The 19,527-nt window shown below is 32.5% G+C and overlaps 1 protein-coding gene across 4 annotated transcripts in view; it reads right to left on the bottom strand.

The window, feature by feature from the left end:
* LOC105250132 overlaps positions 1 to 10,017 on the bottom strand; it is a 33,042-nt gene extending 23,025 nt beyond the window's left edge. For all 4 annotated transcript variants that reach the window (XM_025410427.1, XM_025410428.1, XM_025410430.1 and 1 more), the window contains exon 1: positions 9,183 to 10,017. The gene's annotated coding sequence lies outside the window, so the exon portion shown is untranslated. The remainder of the gene's footprint in view (positions 1 to 9,182) is intronic.
* Positions 10,018 to 19,527: the final 9,510 nt, after the last annotated feature.

The raw sequence follows: 19,527 nt of genomic DNA, 5'->3' as shown, positions 1-19,527 counted from the left end.
TTATTTGCATTTATATATTAATTATAATATATGTTGTTATTAGTAAGAAATCTTTGAAAAATTTTCTTTTAATTTGTGAGAAGATTATAATGAAAGTTTTATTTATCACTAATAAATATCAATAAAATTAATATAATAGATATCAATAAATCAATAGGAATAAATAAAAAATTGGTATTAATTGGTAAAAATTAATTTTCATTTTACGAATAAATAAGATATTTTCTTTCTATTAAATCATTAATGTATTGAAAAATGGGAAGGAAAGGTTGGATAAACGATTTCTCAAATGAACGAAAATCCTTAGCAAACTAAAAAATTGTACTTTGTCAATCGACCAGCTCGAAGAATTCTTTTTTCTTCTCATTTTATCCGAGTCCGCTCGAAGGATGATGCTCTTTTAACGCTCCTCTAGTTTCTCGGGACGAGAATTTCTCGTCCCTCTAGCGAGAGATTAAATGCGCGTAAATTGTCGGCAGAAATCTCCGCCGACATCGTTATGGAGGCGATCATTTTGACGTTTTAAATATAATCCATAAAATGTCCTGCGGCATTCTTGTCAATTTTAGTAAAATGTATTTCGATTAATTAATAATTTTTTTGAAAATTTAAGGGCAGCAGTTATTTCGTTGATTGTGTACTTCCAAATAAAATTCCATTGATTTTATTTCTAAAAAAAAAGGATACATCTCGTACCGTCGTTTCTCGCGAGAAGATTCTCTTCTTTTTTTAGACATATTTTTTTTAACAAGATATTATTTCACTAAATATGATTTTTTTAAATATTATTTTAATCTTCAACGATTTAAAAATGTACGTATGATGATAATTGCGTCATTTTAATCCGAGGAAATTTCTGATATAAATGAGACACCCACAACTTTAGCCATGAAAACTGCAAGGAGCCTTACAAGATACACGTCACCTAGTTTAGGATCCATCTGAGCATCGCGCATATAAATACGCGCGATCGTATACCTCGGCACGTGTTTTCTTCTCGAGCCGATAAACCACTGGTTCAACAACCACGCGAGCGTGCTCGAGAAGTTTCAACCCCTGACGACGATAAAGCGGCCTTTATTGCCGCGACCAGAGTTACAAGCACACGCGCGTGCACGTAATCCTTTTTTTTTCTTTCTGGCCGGCCTGCGACCAGGTCGCCTACGTATCGAGAACCCCCGATAACCATCGGGGTGCGTTTCGTGCACGCCGTTTTTTTTTCCTTTCACGTATCCATGCAAGACGATAAAGGGTGGCGATAACTTTCCCCGCGGCCTTTCGGCGTCCGATGACTAATCTTGCGAACTCGTTTTAACAATCAAGGCCGTAATTTCTAAATTTGTATCGCGCGCCAGGCTCGTAAATTACCAGGAGACGTGTACCTCAGGCTCCTTCGAAATTTTCCCGGCTAATCTAAATTAAATTTTGCTTATCAAAAATCGCGACTCGAAACGCGCAGGTTTTCGAATTGAAAGCAAAGTGCTTCGCGATTAAAATAGAATTCTTTGGAATTTGCTCAAGGAGTATCGCTCGTTTAAATTCAAGATTAAATTTTAATTTTAATCATAATTTTAATCATAATTTTAATTTAATCAACATTTAATTTGTAAAATATATCATCAAGATGTCATCAAAATACATCTATTATCAAAGAGTTACAATTGAATAATATTTGGAAAATATTCGAAACCTCAAGAATATGCCTATATAATTCTTTGGAATTTGCTCAAGTAGTATCGCTCGTTTAAATTCAAGATTAAATTTTAATTTTAATCATAATTTTAATCATAATTTTAATTTAATCAACATTTAATTTGTAAAATATATCATCAAGATGTCATCAAAATACATCTATTACCAAAGAGTTACAATTGAATAATATTTGGAAAATATTCGAAACCTCAAGAATATGCCTATATAATTCTTTGGAATTTGCTCAAGTAATATCGCTCGTTTAAATTCAAGATTAAATTTTAATTTTAATAATAATTTTAATCATAATTTTAATTTAATCAACATTTAATTTGTAAAATATATCATCAAGATGTCATCAAAATACATCTATTATCAAAGAGTTACAATTGAATAATATTTGGGAAATATTCGAAACCGCAAAAATATGCCTATATAATTCTTTGGAATTTAATCAAGTAGTATCGCTCGTTTAAATTCAAGATTAAATTTTAATTCTAATCATAATTTTAATTTAATCAACATTTAATTTGTAAAATATACCATCAAGACGTCATCAAAATACATCTATTATCAAAGAGTTACAATTGAATAATATTTGGAAAATATTCGAAACCGCAAAAATATGCCTATATAATTCTTGTAATTTATCAAGTATATCGCTCGTTTAAATTCAAGATTAAATTTTAATTTAATAATAATTTAATTTAATCAATATTTAATTTGTAAAATAACCATCAAGACGTCATCAAAATACATCTATTATCAAAGAGTTACAATTGAATAATATTTGGAAAATATTCGAAACCGCAAAAATATGCCTATATAATTCTTTGTAATTTATTCAAGTAATATCGCTCGTTTAAATTCAAGATTAAATTTTAATTTTAATAATAATTTTAATTTAATCAATATTTAATTTGTAAAATATACCATCAAGATGTCATCAAAATACATCTATTATCAAAGAGTTACAATTGAATAATATTTGGAAAATATTCGAAACCTCAAAAATATGCCTTTAGGGATTAAAATTAAAAGTTGAAATTTAAAATGGAGATTTTAGGGCATCTTGTATACAAAGCACAAATCAAATAGATAGTCGAGACGATTCTTCTCTCGTTTCTTTTCGTTGTCTTTACTCGATCTCATTTTGAGAGACGAAATTGTTCCGCTCGTGCCAAACTCCCGTGCAATTCGTTCGCTAATCACCGCGATGGGTCGAGCCAAGAATCAACACCAGTCTAGACTCTTAACCGCATTGCCACTAATAATTCTCCGGGATGCTTCTCGAGCAAGTCGTGGATTATCTCGATTTGCCGATACATCACGATATCGGAAGTATATTGATAATGGAAGATGAAATACAGTTTCGCTCTATTTATTTATGATTTCCACGATTGTATAAATATAAAAAGAAAGAGAGAGAGAGAGAGGGAAAAAATAAATTACCTCAGCTATGACAATTATATTTAATGGAAGATTCCCATCTATTATTCATCAGCAGAATCAAGTCGATTCGATCTTTAGTACTCATTACGCGAAGTGTTTCAATCGTCGATAATTGCAATGTTACTTATGCAATAAAGTGATTTATCGTTTATTACTTAATAAGACAAACAACTGATATTCTCGATATTACGAAACTCTGACGTAACGTGAATAAAAGTGTACTAATAAAGCCTGCAATTACTGCCGCACTGCCTACTTTCAATAATATAACGTACTATATGTGCCTAGTTTGTATTCTGATGTTCTTTAAGAACGTATATATACGTCGGTTCAGTGACCATTCTGATCAAAAGATTGAAAATGACAACCACACAGCCTTTTCTCTTCGAGATAAGGTTTCAGGTCGGATAGAGCACTCCGGCTGATTGTTGTTAAGACCGGAAGTAGGGCGAGACAACAAGAGGCCCGCAGAGGAAAGTTATAATTCACGGCAGCGAGGGAAGAAAATGGCGAGGGTAGCAACCGAGAAATATGTTTTTGGCGACAATACGGGAGCACGTTGGCACCGGTACCTGTCGGGAGAAAAAACGAGAATGGCTTGGCAGAAAAAAGTTCGCTTTTAAGATAAAACATTAAGAATGATGTGGATCAGTGAGCGAAAAACTTTGAGTTTAATTTTAACTACGATTTGTTGGATTTTTTGTTTAAATAATTTCTCTGTTAATTTTAATATTTAAATAGGCTTCTTAAAGTGACTGAAAATTTTCGAGCTTTTGATTGAAATATAAGTAATATTTTTAAAATTCTTTATCTTTTTAAAATCCTAAAAACTTTAATTAGCAAGATTCTTAAGGATGTTTTGTACCTATTTTCAAAATATTGAGACTTAATGAAAATTGTACAGAATGTCCTTACATGTTTAGAATCTTCAGTACAATTTTTAAATCGATTCACAAGTTATAAGGATTTTAATTTGCATCGAATTAACATATGTTCTTATGGGAAACGTATAACCACGTCGATTCAAATGACAAAAACACATGGAAGTAATATTCAGAATTTGTTTAAAATTTGCAAAAGTTTAGATACAGAGGAAATATTTGGTCAAATAATACTATACAAGTACTAACTGGTTAAAAAGATATTAAATATAATTTAATGAAGTTAGCCATGTATATGTCACAAGGCGAAATTCTTTGCCAAAAGTTAATAATTTCGATTAACAAAATTCGGAATATTTCAGTAAAAACGCAATAAATATTAAAAAATACATCTCTGCACTGTAGCTAAGATCAAATTATTTCACACAATTTCTCATATATTCATCAATATTGATTTTCAGCTACTTTTTGCTGGGATTGTACATACAAAACATCCCTAATTGAAATATCAATAATATTTTATAAAATTATTTATCTTTTTAAAATCCTAAAAATTTTAATTAGCAAGATACTTAAAAATGTTAAATATTGTATACAATTTATGATAAATAAGACTCGTTCTCTCCCTTCAAAATTCGATACTAGGGCTAAATATTTGTCAGTATAATTAATGTCAAAGGTTTAGAATATTCGGTTGACGTAAGCTGCAAGGGGCAAAGTTTAAAATAAAACGAATTAATCTCTCGAATCCGTATAATCCTCGATCACTCTTAAATACGCGGCGATTTTTCACTCGTATTTTTCATTTCCCGTCGCGGGATCTCGCGGGACCTACGGTGCTCTTTCGTCAATTCCTCATGCACGAGCCACCATTATCGGCATCCTGTTTAGGTATTCTGCCGCATGCATATTTTTTGCCGGGGAAATCTGGGACGGCAGGGGAAAGAGAGCGACTGTTCCCAATGGAATAGTCTTTCCGAGCTGTCTTTCCTATGCCTCTCCCCTATCCCCCGAATGCTGCTCCATATCGATTGACCTTTTCTGAAAACGCTCGCGTCTGAGAAATGTCAGGGTGTCACTACTACCGTTCCACCGAATGGCTATGAACTTTGGGCTATACATCTGTTACGTTATTGAAGTCATCGAACTGCTCGACGCGAATGGCCGGCACGTTCCGTAGGAGGAGACGGAGACGAAATTTCTCTACGGATCGCCGCTGTGCCCTTTATCTCGCCCGCGCCTCCGCTAATCGAATGCGACTCCACTAGTCGAACAGTAGTATAATCGATAATGGAGAACGGTACCCCCGGAATATTGCGGTCAGAGACGCGAAGTAAAAGGGCGCTTTGGGCGGAGCGCGATTTAATAATAGCCAATTGATTTTAGATTCCATTCATCTCTCGAAAATTGATTTTCCGAATAGCCGAGGTTTATTCAATTATCAATAGCCACGCGATATTCTGAACAGGGGGATGAATTGAACATGAGTCAATTTCTTTCAACCTTCTTCGGTCTTGTTTCAAAAAATATTTACTAATTTTTGCTTTAATTAATTACGAATAAAGATTTAAAGATGTTTTGTATTTTTTAATATTTATTGCGTTTTTTACTGAAATATTCCGAATTTTGTTAATCGAAATTATTAACTTTTGGCAGAGAATTTCGACTTGTGACAGATACATGGCTAACTTCATTAAATTATGTTTAATATCTTTTTAACCAGTTAATACTTGTATAATATTATTTGACCAAATATTTCCTCTGTATCTAAACTTTTGCAAATTTTAAACAAATTCTGAATGTTACTTCTATGTGTTTTTGTCATTTGAATCGACGTGGTTATACGTTTCCCATAAGAACACATGTTAATTCGGTGCAAATTAAAATCCTTATAACTTGCGAACGCTTTAGTAAATCGATTTAAAAATTGTACTGAAGATTCTAAACATATGTAAGGATATTCTGCACAATTTTCATTAAATTCTCAATATTTTGAAAATAGGTACAAAACATCCTTAAGGAGATCCATTGCAAAAGGAAATTAATTAAAGAGAGAGAGTCGTGATGTACAATTATAACTTATATTGAATATATCATGCGCGTCGACAAATTTGCTGACATTAAGGCAAATTTACGGGGGTCGAACTTCCGATTCCGATAAAATTGATGCTGCATTAACGCGTTGCATGATTCACATTATTGTGCGTAACTAAATATGCTCCCACGCGTATGAGAGAAAATAACATTAATTATATATAAAGATTGCAAAAGTGAAGCCCACCAGGTCAGTTGTGATCCATCAGCGTAAATCCCTTTAATGATCTTCATTTCAATAATTATTATAAAACTTTTTTCTTATAATCAAATGTGGAAAATATTGTTTCGTCGGATTTGCAAACAATAGATAATATTTGAAATAATAAATTTGATTGTAATCAATATAAAAAAAAGATTATATATATTAAATAATTCTTATTATATATTAAATACTTCTTAAAATGTATATTAATTATTATTACTTGAAAAATAATAAAAATAATCATACAGAGCACTAATAATAATTTGAAGATTCCCAGCAGATAATTTGTGATCCGAATTTTTAAAGCGATAAAAAAAAATAAAATATGGGGCAAATATATGTCCGATTTAGATCTCGGTTGAAATAAAAAGTTTATGGAAACTAAAGCGTTCGATTTATACGGCAGTATCGTAATTCCATATGTGACGTTTAAAACCTTCCACTCGTACGCACACACAAGTGCGTATACGCTACTTATTACTTTGCAGATACTCAGAATAGCGCGACTGTAATCCTCTCGAGGGTGATAGTGGCACGCACGCGACAAGAGGGATTGGCGGTTGCAAAGTATATATCGAGAAGGGGGAGGAGGGCAAGGGACATCATCTTATAGCCTAGTGTGTCCTGGCTGCATCGCAGAATCGCATGATCGATCACTTCTTACAGGCCTTATCGCGACGATGGTTATCGATGATGTGGGGAGGTAGCCGTAACCTTGCTAAATTATTGAACACCGTAGTCCATGGGTGATTTCGCAGGATATATATATTTCCGGCTCGTATAAACTCGACATGTCAGAAATCATATTGGCGAGTCTAGACTCGTTAAATGACAGATACTAGGGTTGCATAAGATACCAAGGTTAATCTTGACATTGTCTTGTCTTGTCTCAACGATTCGACGAGATTTTTAATTAATTGTCATGATAAAACCATGATTAAAATTATTGTAATCTTGTTAGAATTATTAATTTAAAAAAACATGTATTTATAAACTTTATTTATTTAATGAATAAAATTTAAAGAATACAATTTTAATAAAATTTTTTATAAAAAAAACATTGTATTAACAAACATTTACATTAACAAACAATTAATATAATAAATAAAATAAACAACGAAAATTGTTAAATAATTATTTAGTAGCATCAAAGTTTGCATACAGCACTTATATACAATAGTGTGATTTTCGTGTGAGTCGCATTCTGGCTTTTTCATAAAAATAATCATCAAAAGCATTTTCATAATATAATTTAAGACAATTATTACTACTCGTGAACGAATGAGAGATACATAAACAGTAATAATTGTCTTAAATTATATTATGGAGATTATGTTAAATATATTATTTTAAACAATTGTCCAAAATTATATCAGATAAAAATTGTTAATAAAATCGAGAATACAATACAAGATATTTTTGTTACAAAGATTTACTCAAGATTTAAGTTTTCGAAAATTTTCAAGTAGTACCATTTTTTACGAATATGATTATACCTTGAATCTTGTGCAATCCTAACAGACACAAAGTGTATGCAAATAAAGGGACAGATAATGATATTAAAAAGAAGCGAGGACGAGAAAAATAAGTGGAATAGTAGGCATGCTCTCATTTTAAATTCCTTCAAGTATAATCGCTGTGTTTTATAAAAAGTAATTTATTACCCAGAAGAGTATCGTTACATGTCTGAATTATGAATATAATCCAGATTCGCATAGTCAATTTTATCCGTTTTATTTCAATGATTAAAGTCAATAATGTCAGAGGGTATCGAATATGCTTTGCGCGAGTGAAACTTTCTCCCTTTTTTTGGTACGAAATTGAACGTAATATCGTTGAAAATCAAGGCGCATTAAAAAAGCTCATTGAACTAACTCGCGTTGAAATAAATTGAAATTTTCCGTAATGCACACGCACGTATATGCAGGAAGTTAGATAGTAGCTGGTCCCCCCTAAAGGCAGGAGAGGATAAACGTTGACTCGCGAGAGGGGGATCAAAAGCCATGACTCACCCGGAGCATGATGACGTAATTAACGTGCGGCTTCTCTTTGTCGCGCTCAAAGAGCAGAGGGAAAAGAAAAAAAAAAAAAAGAGAGAAAAGAAAAAAAAAAAAGAAAAAACCTCATAAGATAATCGTCAAGCATAAAAAAAAAAAAAAAGATACAAGATCTCGAGCGGTCGCGAGCTCGATACACCTGTACGCTACTACGTGGCGAAAGGGATGAAGGGATGAAGGGGATGGAGAGAGCAAAGGGCGGCATAGTCGCGCACAATACTCCATCGTCATGAGCGTCGTAACCTCGCGCGAGATGATTCCGGTTTACCCAAAGTTCAAGCAAGAAGGGGACAAAATATGAGGGACAGAGGGAGAGAAAAGGGGATGAAATGGATGGCAGAGAATCGGGAGCGAGGGAAGCGATAGATAGAGCAATATCCCTGCGTATATATGGCGATTCGCCTCCCCTCTGTCCCTCCCCGCACCCCGAGGGTGCTCGTCGAGGCAGCGTCCCCTCGTCCCAATTACCGTGCCCAGCGCGCATCGCCTCCCATCCACGCTCGTAATTTGCATCCGACCTCTATTTCCTCGCCTGTGAGTTTTTTTCTATCACCCGGACGATGCATCGCTGATCGTCCGGAAAGTGTAAACACAGCGGGACAATATTCAAGATGACTTCTTGCGTTGACCAAGACACCTCGTGTCGTGGACACTCGTAAATATTTGTAAATATTTATCATTCCTTTAAATAAGAACGATGATGACGTTCGTGAGCAAAGATTGGGCGGAAAGGAGGAGCGTGACACTCGCGCAGAGCCGAGAAGAAAGCGGAGGAGAGGATTCTAGGGTGCGATTACTCACGAGGCGCGAAGTGACGGGCCAAGAAGGTGGGCAGCGACAGGCCGATGCCGACTCGGGGCTCGACGAGCATCCTTCCGGTCGCCCTCGGCCTTCCCTTATCCCTCTGCCTCCTTTCTACGGGAAGCACCCCGGACTTCCGTCGCCGCTGCCGCCGCCGCCGCCGCTCCGGCAACACCCACTTTCTCCCCTGGCCTCGTAACCTCGAGGACCACTTTCCTTCCCTCTCGCCGGGAACGGTACTCCAAACAGCAGCAGCAGCAGCACTGCCGTCGTCCTCGTCGTCACCACCACAACCACTTCCACCATCAACCGCCGCCGCCACCACCGCCGTCGTCCTCGTCGCCGCCGTCGCTGCCACAGTCACAACAAGCAACTACGGCAGTAGTAGCAGACGCTCGATGTACTACTGTCTGACAGTTCGCACCCCCCCACGTGTCACGTGAGCTCTCTCTCTCTCTCCCTCCCTCTCTCTCTCTCTCTCTTTCTCTCTTTTCCTCTTCCGCCCTCTTTTCCCTTCCAACCCCTTCTTTCCCCGCTTTCCCTCTTTCGTGGAAAGCGGGAGCTATCGACTCACCCCCGTTAACAATTAATCGCAGCCGCGCCGGATCTCGCGATGCTGATCGCCGAGTGACAGGGCCTTCCTCTCGCGTCCTCGCATCGTGCGCGCGCGCGCGCGCACGACAGCGGAGCGGATGGAACGGAACGGAAGAAAGTGCGCCGCGTTCGTTCCGCCACGGCCGTCGCAGTGGCCGGTGTGGCTGGTAACCCTCGCTACTCCGAAACCACCAGCCACCCCCCTCCAGCACTCCCTACCCACGCTATCCCCCCGTCGACCCGTTGCTGACTGGTCGCCGACTGTCCTAGAGAGAGCGTGACCGTGGCACGCGCCCTCAGCGCGCGCGCGCGCGCGCGGGAGTGCGAGCACCCCTGGCGCCATCTGGGGTCGCGCGTGCACACTAGTCAAGCACTGAGTTTGATTGTACCAACAAGAGGTATATGATTAAAGCATTTTTTTTGGTTAAATCGAACAAGAATTTCTAATTATCGTGATAGGACTCGATTTTTTATAACTAGAACGTTTCATAGACTTTATTTTCACTTATAAGGTGAACGTTGTTGAACGTTAATCACCAAAAGACGTTTAATTGTGCGAGTGACGTTTAAAAACAATAACATACACTCCTTATAAATAACATTGTATATCCGCGCAGTCAGTATCTATCCGTCATATCCGAGAAACACAATTCAATATAACATCAATGTTAAAAATAGAATCAGAGATTCGTGTTATTCTTCATAAGTCTCTGCAATAAGAAATGCGGAAATTGATAAGAGATTTATTTAAATTATGACTATCACCTAGTTTTGACTTTAATAACCACATCAATCTGACAAAAATCGACATCTTTTACATAGACAAACATCAATTTCTACAACAATCATTGCATTCGGAGACCGACCGAAGACACCATCCGACACTTCCAACACACTTTACAAAAATGCGTAACGTCAAGTAACTACAAGCTCGATCTAACGTCCAATTTTAATTAAAATTTATTAATATTGGCTGAAGAGACAAAAGTAATTGTCGAAACGTCCCAATGCCTTTTTTTTATATTTTTTCTTATGTTTTGTTATATTTTTATTTCTAGGTTTGTAGGCGTTCCCATCTTAGATTTATCACGCTTTGATTTCAATTAATAAAAATTATATTTCAACATCCATTTGTTTAAATTGCTCGTATAAGTCTAGATTAATTCTTATAATTGTTTACTATAAGGATTTGATTAATTTCTTGTTACATTAATTTCTTTGCTTGGCGGCGAACCACTCTTGATTTAACTCGTATTCAATATTTGTCATAAAATGTATATAAAGAAAGTATTAACATTAAATCCAAAGTATATTTTTTTTCTTACGAGCAGTAGTGTCAGAAAGAGAACGCTAGCTCTCTGATTGTGCGTGTTTGAGCTGCATCCTCTTCTTGCATCACTGTTTATCAGTTTAATTTCTAACAAACTGAATTTAAAATAATTTATTCAATAATCTGGATTGAATTTGTCCAATAATCTTGTTGAAATTCAGACTATTAAACAGACTTTTGAGATTAGATGGAAAAAATTTTAGACGACGTGGTGCTGGCGAGTTTAATATTATTAACCAGAAAATTTGATAAATTTAATAGGAAGAAATTAATCAGATTCTGGTTCGTCCATTTTCCTACAGACATACTGGTTGAATCTACCAAAATTCTAATTAATGCAACCAGATTTTTTTTTTCAGTGAGGGGATGATTGTAAAATGTCTTTCCATTTTTTTATTTCGCCATGGAAAGCTATCGTTTTTTCCTCCATGTGCGAAAAAAGAGACTGTTAGGGGATCAACAATCTCAAAAATTTACTTAAAAAATTGAAATTTTTTACTCTACGTAAAAATTCGAAATTTTGCGTAACTGAAAAATAAAGTAGTACAATTAAATTAATAAAAAGTATTAAAATTACATAAATATTAATTCTCTTGTAAATTTACAGTAAATAAATTTGAAAAATTACGGATTTTTATATCAAAGTAAAAAAAAATTAATTGATAGATATATTAAAAATTAGTAAATAATTTTCTTAAGATGTCGGTAATGTAGTTACTTATTATTATTACAAAGAAATATAAAGTATGCAGTTTTTATATCTTCTCATGGTACGACTAGTTTAGACGTTGTCTACAAACTAAATTTAACATCGTAAAAATTAAATAAATATACTACGTCAATTAATTCGAAAAACAAGGCAAACAACCGTGATATCAAGATTATGTAAATATGTTCAAACATTTATCATATTTATCACTTTTAATATAATAAAAAATTATTATTATTATTTTACTCCGATAACAAGACATTAACATTTAACATTTAAATTGTGTTAAATTAAATTAGATTAAATTATTTCATTTGATCGCGCACCAATTCGATCATTGAAATCGAATGAATTGATACTTCGATAAAGTAATTGAACTTTGACATATTCATTAAACTCTATACACAATCAGAGAGAAGACTGAGAGATGTCATGGCCCGCTTTTAGCTGATCCCTGGAAGCGATACTCCCTCTGTGGATATTAAAAACGAGAACATGAATTACAAAGCCAATGTCCACGAATGTTCTCAAAGGGTAACATATATGTCTCTCTGCTAATATAAATAATATAAATAAAAATAAAAATAATTTAATTAATAATAATTTATTATATAAAAATATTAGTATGTTCTCTCTTTCCACACTATCATTTATTTATTTATTTATGTGTCTTCTTTATCTTTTCAACATCATTTATTTATTTATTTATTTAGCTCGCTATAAGTCAATCTTTTAAAATATAACTAAAAGCAAAACTAAATATTATAGAATTTGACTTCGGAAAAGCGCGGTAAAAATAATCGAATAAATTTCAAATAATTAATCCATAAAAATTATTAATAATAAATAAATAAAATTATTTTGCAATAAATAATCAATTTTATCAATAAATTAAAATACTTCCATAATTTAATATTCCATGTTAATGTATATTTTATAATTTATAAAATATTTTGGCAACGAATTATCGACATGGCATTCGACTTTGGCAATATAAACAATAGCGCGCTATTGTTAAATATGTTATGGCTTTATTATCATTCGCATGGTGACACTTGAGCGATAAAGTAGTGATGCGAAACGCTTCGCATATTGTCGAATTTTTTTTCTAAACACGATTACGATTAGTATCAAAACATAATTTGATATAATTACTAATAATCAAAAATAAATTAACTTATGATAAACGTCATGAAAATGTATCGGAACGATAAATCTTTATCGAATCGCGATCATTCATTACTGGGAACAAAAATTGAAACAGGTTATACATAAAAGAGGATAAGAGATTATGTTATGATATTTCGATTATCGAAACTTATTACAATATTTCTGTATAATATTAGAATATAATATTAGAATTAAATATATTTCGACGAATGCTTTAAATTTTCTCAATCATTGTTAATTAAATACACAATTTAATCGAAAATTGATTAAATTATAGAGAGCTGAAATATGAAATAATCACTTTGATAATTGCGATTTTTACGGACAATAATTATTATTTTAATATTTAGAATTACAAATATATTTCGTCCGTGTTACTTTATCGTTCTACTTGATAATCTAAATATAATTTAGGATGTGAAAGAACGCGAAGTAAAGCAATCGAATTATAGATACAAATAATTAGCATAACGGAAGGCTCCGTGATAAATTGTTTAATAAATAATCAATTTTAATCAATAAATTAAAATACTTCATTAACTTAAGATTCTGCGTTAATGTATATTTTACAATTTATAAAATATTTCAGCAAATTATCGATAACACGGCGTTCGACTTTGGCAATATAAAATATAAACATTAGTGCCATAAACCTTACCGCTTTATCATCATTCGCACAGTGACTCTCGAGTAATAAAGTTGTGGTGAGAAACGCTTCGTATATTATAATTTTTTTGTTAAACACGATTATGATTAGTCTTGAAACATAATTTGCTAAGAATATTAATAAATGTGAATTAATTGAAAATTAATTTAGGACATGAAACTGTATTGGAACAATAAACCTTTATCGTATCGCAATCATTCATTACCGCGATTTAATTAAAACATGTTATACATAAAAGGGGATAAGAGATTATGCTGCGATATTTCGATCATCGAAACTTATTACAATATTTCTGTATATTAGAATATAATATTAGAATTAAATATATTTCGACGAATGCTTTAAATTTTCTCAATCATTGTTAATTAAATACACAATTTAATCGAAAATTGATTAAATTATAGAGAGCTGAAATATGAAATAATCACTTTGATAATTGCGATTTTTACGGACAATAATTATTATTTTAATATTTAGAATTACAAATATATTTCGTCCGTGTTACTTTATCGTTCTACTTGATAATCTAAATATAATTTAGGATGTGAAAGAACGCGAAGTAAAGCAATCGAATTATAGATACAAATAATTAGCATAACGGAAGGCTCCGTGATAAATTGTTTAATAAATAATCAATTTTAATCAATAAATTAAAATACTTCATTAACTTAAGATTCTGCGTTAATGTATATTTTACAATTTATAAAATATTTCAGCAAATTATCGATAACACGGCGTTCGACTTTGGCAATATAAAATATAAACATTAGTGCCATAAACCTTACCGCTTTATCATCATTCGCACAGTGACTCTCGAGTAATAAAGTTGTGGTGAGAAACGCTTCGTATATTATAATTTTTTTGTTAAACACGATTATGATTAGTCTTGAAACATAATTTGCTAGGAATATTAATAAATGTGAATTAATTAAAAATTAATTAACGACATGAAACTGTATTGCAACGATAAATCTTTATCGAATCACAATCATTTATTACTGCGATTAAAAATTGAAACAGATTATGCATAAAAGAGTATAAGAGATTATGCTGTGATATTTCGATCATCGATCCTTATTATAATATTTCTTTATAATATTAGAATTAAATATATTTCAACCAAATTTTAAATTTTCTCAATTTTGTTAATTAAATACACAATTTAATCGAAATCTTATTATGCAAATTTAAATTTATATACTATATTTCAAAATAAATTCCAAATTATATATATATTATATTATATATTATATATTATATTATTAAATGGAGTGAGAGTAAAGGATTTGAGAGCTTTTACTCTCACTCCATTTAATTATTTTTTATAGAGAGCTTATTAATTATAATTATTATATTATATTATATTATATATAAAAAAAAATTATATATAATATAACCCTCCCATGGGGTACACCTTGTCGCGGTGGGAGGGCTTAGTACTTGGATGGTGCCTTGAGATTTATTTTAAATTTTTCTATTTATGATAAATCTTATGGTGCCTGAAAGGGAAGCGAAGTACCCTTTCGCGTCGTCGGTGCCGTCAACGTGCCGCGGACGGCTGTGCTTCGTAATCGCGTTTTCGCGTTATAGTATTCTCGCGTTATCGCGTTTTCGCGTTTTCAAAATCCCAATTTCGTTTTTGTCAACGAGTCTCTCCTTCCGACGCCAACTAACTGGGATGTTTCATCGAGTCGTTGCTTTGCGACGTACTCGCGCCTTGTGCAACGTGGCACTTGGTGATGCCGGCCGCGCAGAACGTAGGTCCAGTATAAAATGTACATGGGCGCGCGGGTTCGAGCTTCGCGCTCGATCGGCTTAGTGATGAACACGCTCTGCTTCGTCAATTGATTTGGCCCGAATCGGTTAGAACTCGATCGATTGTTCGAAATGGTCGTCAATGGGTCCCTTCTCTTTGCTCGTCTACCCTACAGCCACACGCCTAGCGTGTGTTAACCCTGTCGAGGAGTCGAGTGGATTCCCCTAGGCACGATTTTCGCTCGGTAAAAGGGGTTGCCTCCCCATTTTCTAAATTGCTGAATGTTAGCTTTTAAAAAATGTGGGTATCCTCTTCTTTTACCGTCTATCAGCCTTGTGTACTGCGCTAGTGATATAGCATCCGTGCGGGTCACCTGAAATCGTGCTTAGCGGGTCCAGGTTCGATACGAGATAGGATAATTATGCGCGAAAAAGAGCTGGTGAACTTTATTTTCCTCTATTCCGTCAATCGTTTCGTCTTCTTTCCGGTTCGGGCCTAATCTTTGCTCGTTGTATCGTTGCATTCCCGACCTGTTGGCTCGAAATTGATTCTCGCGAAATGAAATGGGATTTTCGCTCGTACCGATACCGGGAGTGTCGGACAAAGTATATATATATTAAATATATACATCGCGCGACAAAATTTTTAATCGTACCGAATTAGTGCGGGAGTGCCGTTTAGTATCGCGCGTAAAATAACGAAAATAGCGATATAAAAATATCGCTCGCGAGTGCGGGAGTGCCGTTGAAAGTATCGCGCGTCAACAACATGAGAGGAGGAAGAGGCCTGGGAGAGGCATCTTGCATCGGCGGAGCAACCTGATGGTGAATATTTATTATTTGTATATCAATTGTTATAAATCGTACGCATAATAATTCGATCTTATTATTCAAATGAATTAAAGAGAAAATTAGAGAGAAAGATTTTTATAAAAGTTATATAAAACTTTTTAAAAAACTTTCTTAAAAAACAGTTTTAAAATTTTATAAAAATTTTCCACACGTGGTTATCTCTGCTTATTATTTTACACATCGGATATAAAATTCCGCGCGATAAAAATTTTTTGAAATATTGATTGCATTTTGTGAGCATTAATATAAATGAATTTTATATTTGTATGTTACAGACAACTAGCTTCGATAACAATAACTCCGCTGTTGCGCATCAGTGCCGGTGAGTGAGAAAAACTTTTATTTAACTTTAAGGTAACGGATTCGTAGAGATTGTAGATGTAGATTGTAGATTGTAGATTGTAGATTGTAGATTGTAGATTGTAGATTGTAGATTGTGAATTGTAGAGTAAGTCCGTTGCCTTAAAATGGATGAGCTAGGATAGATTAAATTAAATAACTTTTAATAAATTCTTTCGAAATGCTTTGCATCTATTGCGAAAATATATTGAAGTATTAATTTAAAAAAGAGAATCAAGAAAAGACAATTTTTTTTGTAAAGACTTGACTAATTTATTAAATCAAGAGCACGCATTAATAATTTTAACAATTTTATCAATTTTTGATACTACTTTATTCTTATAACGCGCACTTATTTTATTCTAATTTCTTATATCATAGCTCATCCATTGTAGAATTTGTTTGTAGATATTGTTTTTAAATTTTACTTTAACTTAAAATAAAGCCAAACGATTAATTAATTAAATAATTTGTAATATCATAAAAGTTATACACATACATGAATTTTATATTTTATTAGAAAATATAGTATATAGAAATTTGTAGTAATTTGGCTTTATTTGAGTTAAAATAAAGTTATATTCAAATATTTAAGAAACGATCGTAAAATCGAGCGATCGTTACGATGAGTGTGAAATATTTACGCTCATTTGCCGGTAATTAATCGGCAAAAGAAGGAGTGTTTATCTCCTTTTTCGATCTCTGATTAGAGATCGAGCGAGAAAGTGGCCAGAATCAACGAAAAGTAAGTTCAATTGGCCTGAAGAAAAGCTTACGTACAATAGTACGTAATGTCGGACATTTATTCACGCGGTTAGGGCATGCGGTTAGAGAATGTAATTAGGGCACGTAATCAAAATATATGTGATTAAAGATAGGCTTTCCTCGAATAATTTCACTTAATCGAGAAATAGGATTGTTAGGGCTATTAGGTGATCATTAGGATTTTTTAATTTTCCATTCAAAAAGTAGAGGATTGTTAGGGCTATTATGTGGTTAATTTAGATGATTTTATATTATGTATCTTTTAAGGAATCAGGAAATGTAGGTTTAAATAATATTAGGGAAAACAAATTAATAAATATTTCAATAATTATATTAGATATAAGAATTTTTAAGGGATCAATATTTTTTGAGTATTTTCTAAGAGAGTTTTTTTTCCCCACGTAAAAAAAAAGGATTGTTAATTTATTTTGTATTACATTTCAAATTATATAATATTATATTTTACATTAACTTTTTTTATTAAATTCTGTATTGAAAGAAAATGAAAAATTTTGCCTTCTCGATGATATCTCCATCTTAAGGAAGGCATTTGCCGGCTGAGGAGGTTTGAGTATTTTAATGAGCCTGAGAGCTGTGCCGGCGGTAACATACACCGATATTCGTATAGACTTTTCTTATATTTAAGATAATTTTAAGTATGATCTTAAATATAAAAGTGAGTAATGAATACCGATCGTAGTTATTGATAGAGTCATCTATGCCGGACAAGTCGAAGGGGAAGTGTCAGACTAAGAGAAATACCAAAATTATATAAATATTTGTTATATTAATTATATTAATATTTTTAAATAAAAGAAATTTTAAATGAAAGAAAGATTTAAATGAAAGAAAAAGGGACAATAATCGAGAAAAAGGCAACTACAGTGATTTAAATATCTATACCTGAGAACAAATAGAAAGTATTTCGATGGACTCCATAGGAAGGAATAAGCATGACACAAATGATAATAATTTTTATAATTTTAACACAAAAGAATACAATAAACCATAATAATCCAAGAATTCGAAGAAGAGAATATATTGGATAGAAATGCATAATGATTGAAAATAATTAGAAACTAAAAGACAGTGTGCAATCTATTTATTAATAATAATACTATTTTGTAATTATATTAAATTTTATAATTTAGTACATTATATTATATAAAATATTAAGCATAAAAATATTATGCTGGTAAGAAAATTATAATAAAAGTATATAAATAATGTTGACTATATTAGAATAGAACATATAAATTCTTTATATTTTATATAAAGGAAGAGATATTTAAAATATTTTGCGACATCTATATTTTTCGAATCTTAATTATAAAAGCTTCAGAAGAATCAGTGATTACTTTAACAAATTCTATACATGTATTAATAATTACATTTTTAAATAATTTAAAAAAATGATAAATATCAAAGATCATTTTACTGCTAATTAAAAAAGATTTATAGAAATACGGTTAAAAAGGTTTTTATTCCACAACAGACATTTTGTTTTTTTGTAAATAAAAATATATAAATATGACATTGAATGTATAGAAAAATATTTATTTTATCTTTGAACATTACATTGGAAGATCACAGTATTTTTCGATTGAAGTCAAATTTTAACTTCTTACTTTGTGATACGACATAAATAGATATGAATCAATTAATTAAATATATATTATATTTAAATTTTTCAATGTTAACATATCTTTCGAAAAGAGATAATATATCTGTATTTATGTACACATAGAATATATACATGTAATTCCAACGCGTGTATTTCATGTAATGTTTTAAATTGAATATATATATATATATATATATATATATATATATATATATATATTTCTAAACATAACGCAAATATTTCAGAATAAAGTTGTAGCGTCATACTATATATACATATATATATTATATGTGTGTGTGTTTATTTGTGTATGTGTAGAGAGAGAGAGAGAGAGAGAGAGAGAGAGAGAGAGAGAGAGGGAGAGAGAGAGGACCACAAAATTTATTTAAAAAATTAAAATTAAAAATTTATTTATATTTATATACGTATGCGTTTTGCTATACAGCACTGATGGCATTTCGTGTATTACAGGCATTTTTTACATAGCACGGAACAGAATCAGAAATTGTGCACATATATGTTATCCTCTGAGAACTTTCG

Source organism: Camponotus floridanus, unplaced genomic scaffold, assembly GCF_003227725.1.
Source record: "Camponotus floridanus strain SB8 unplaced genomic scaffold, Cflo_v7.5 scaffold32, whole genome shotgun sequence".
In the NCBI taxonomy this organism is placed as follows: Eukaryota; Metazoa; Arthropoda; class Insecta; order Hymenoptera; family Formicidae; genus Camponotus; species Camponotus floridanus.
Note: the sequence above shows the minus strand (reverse complement) of the source record. Positions and strands in the feature narration are given on the sequence as shown.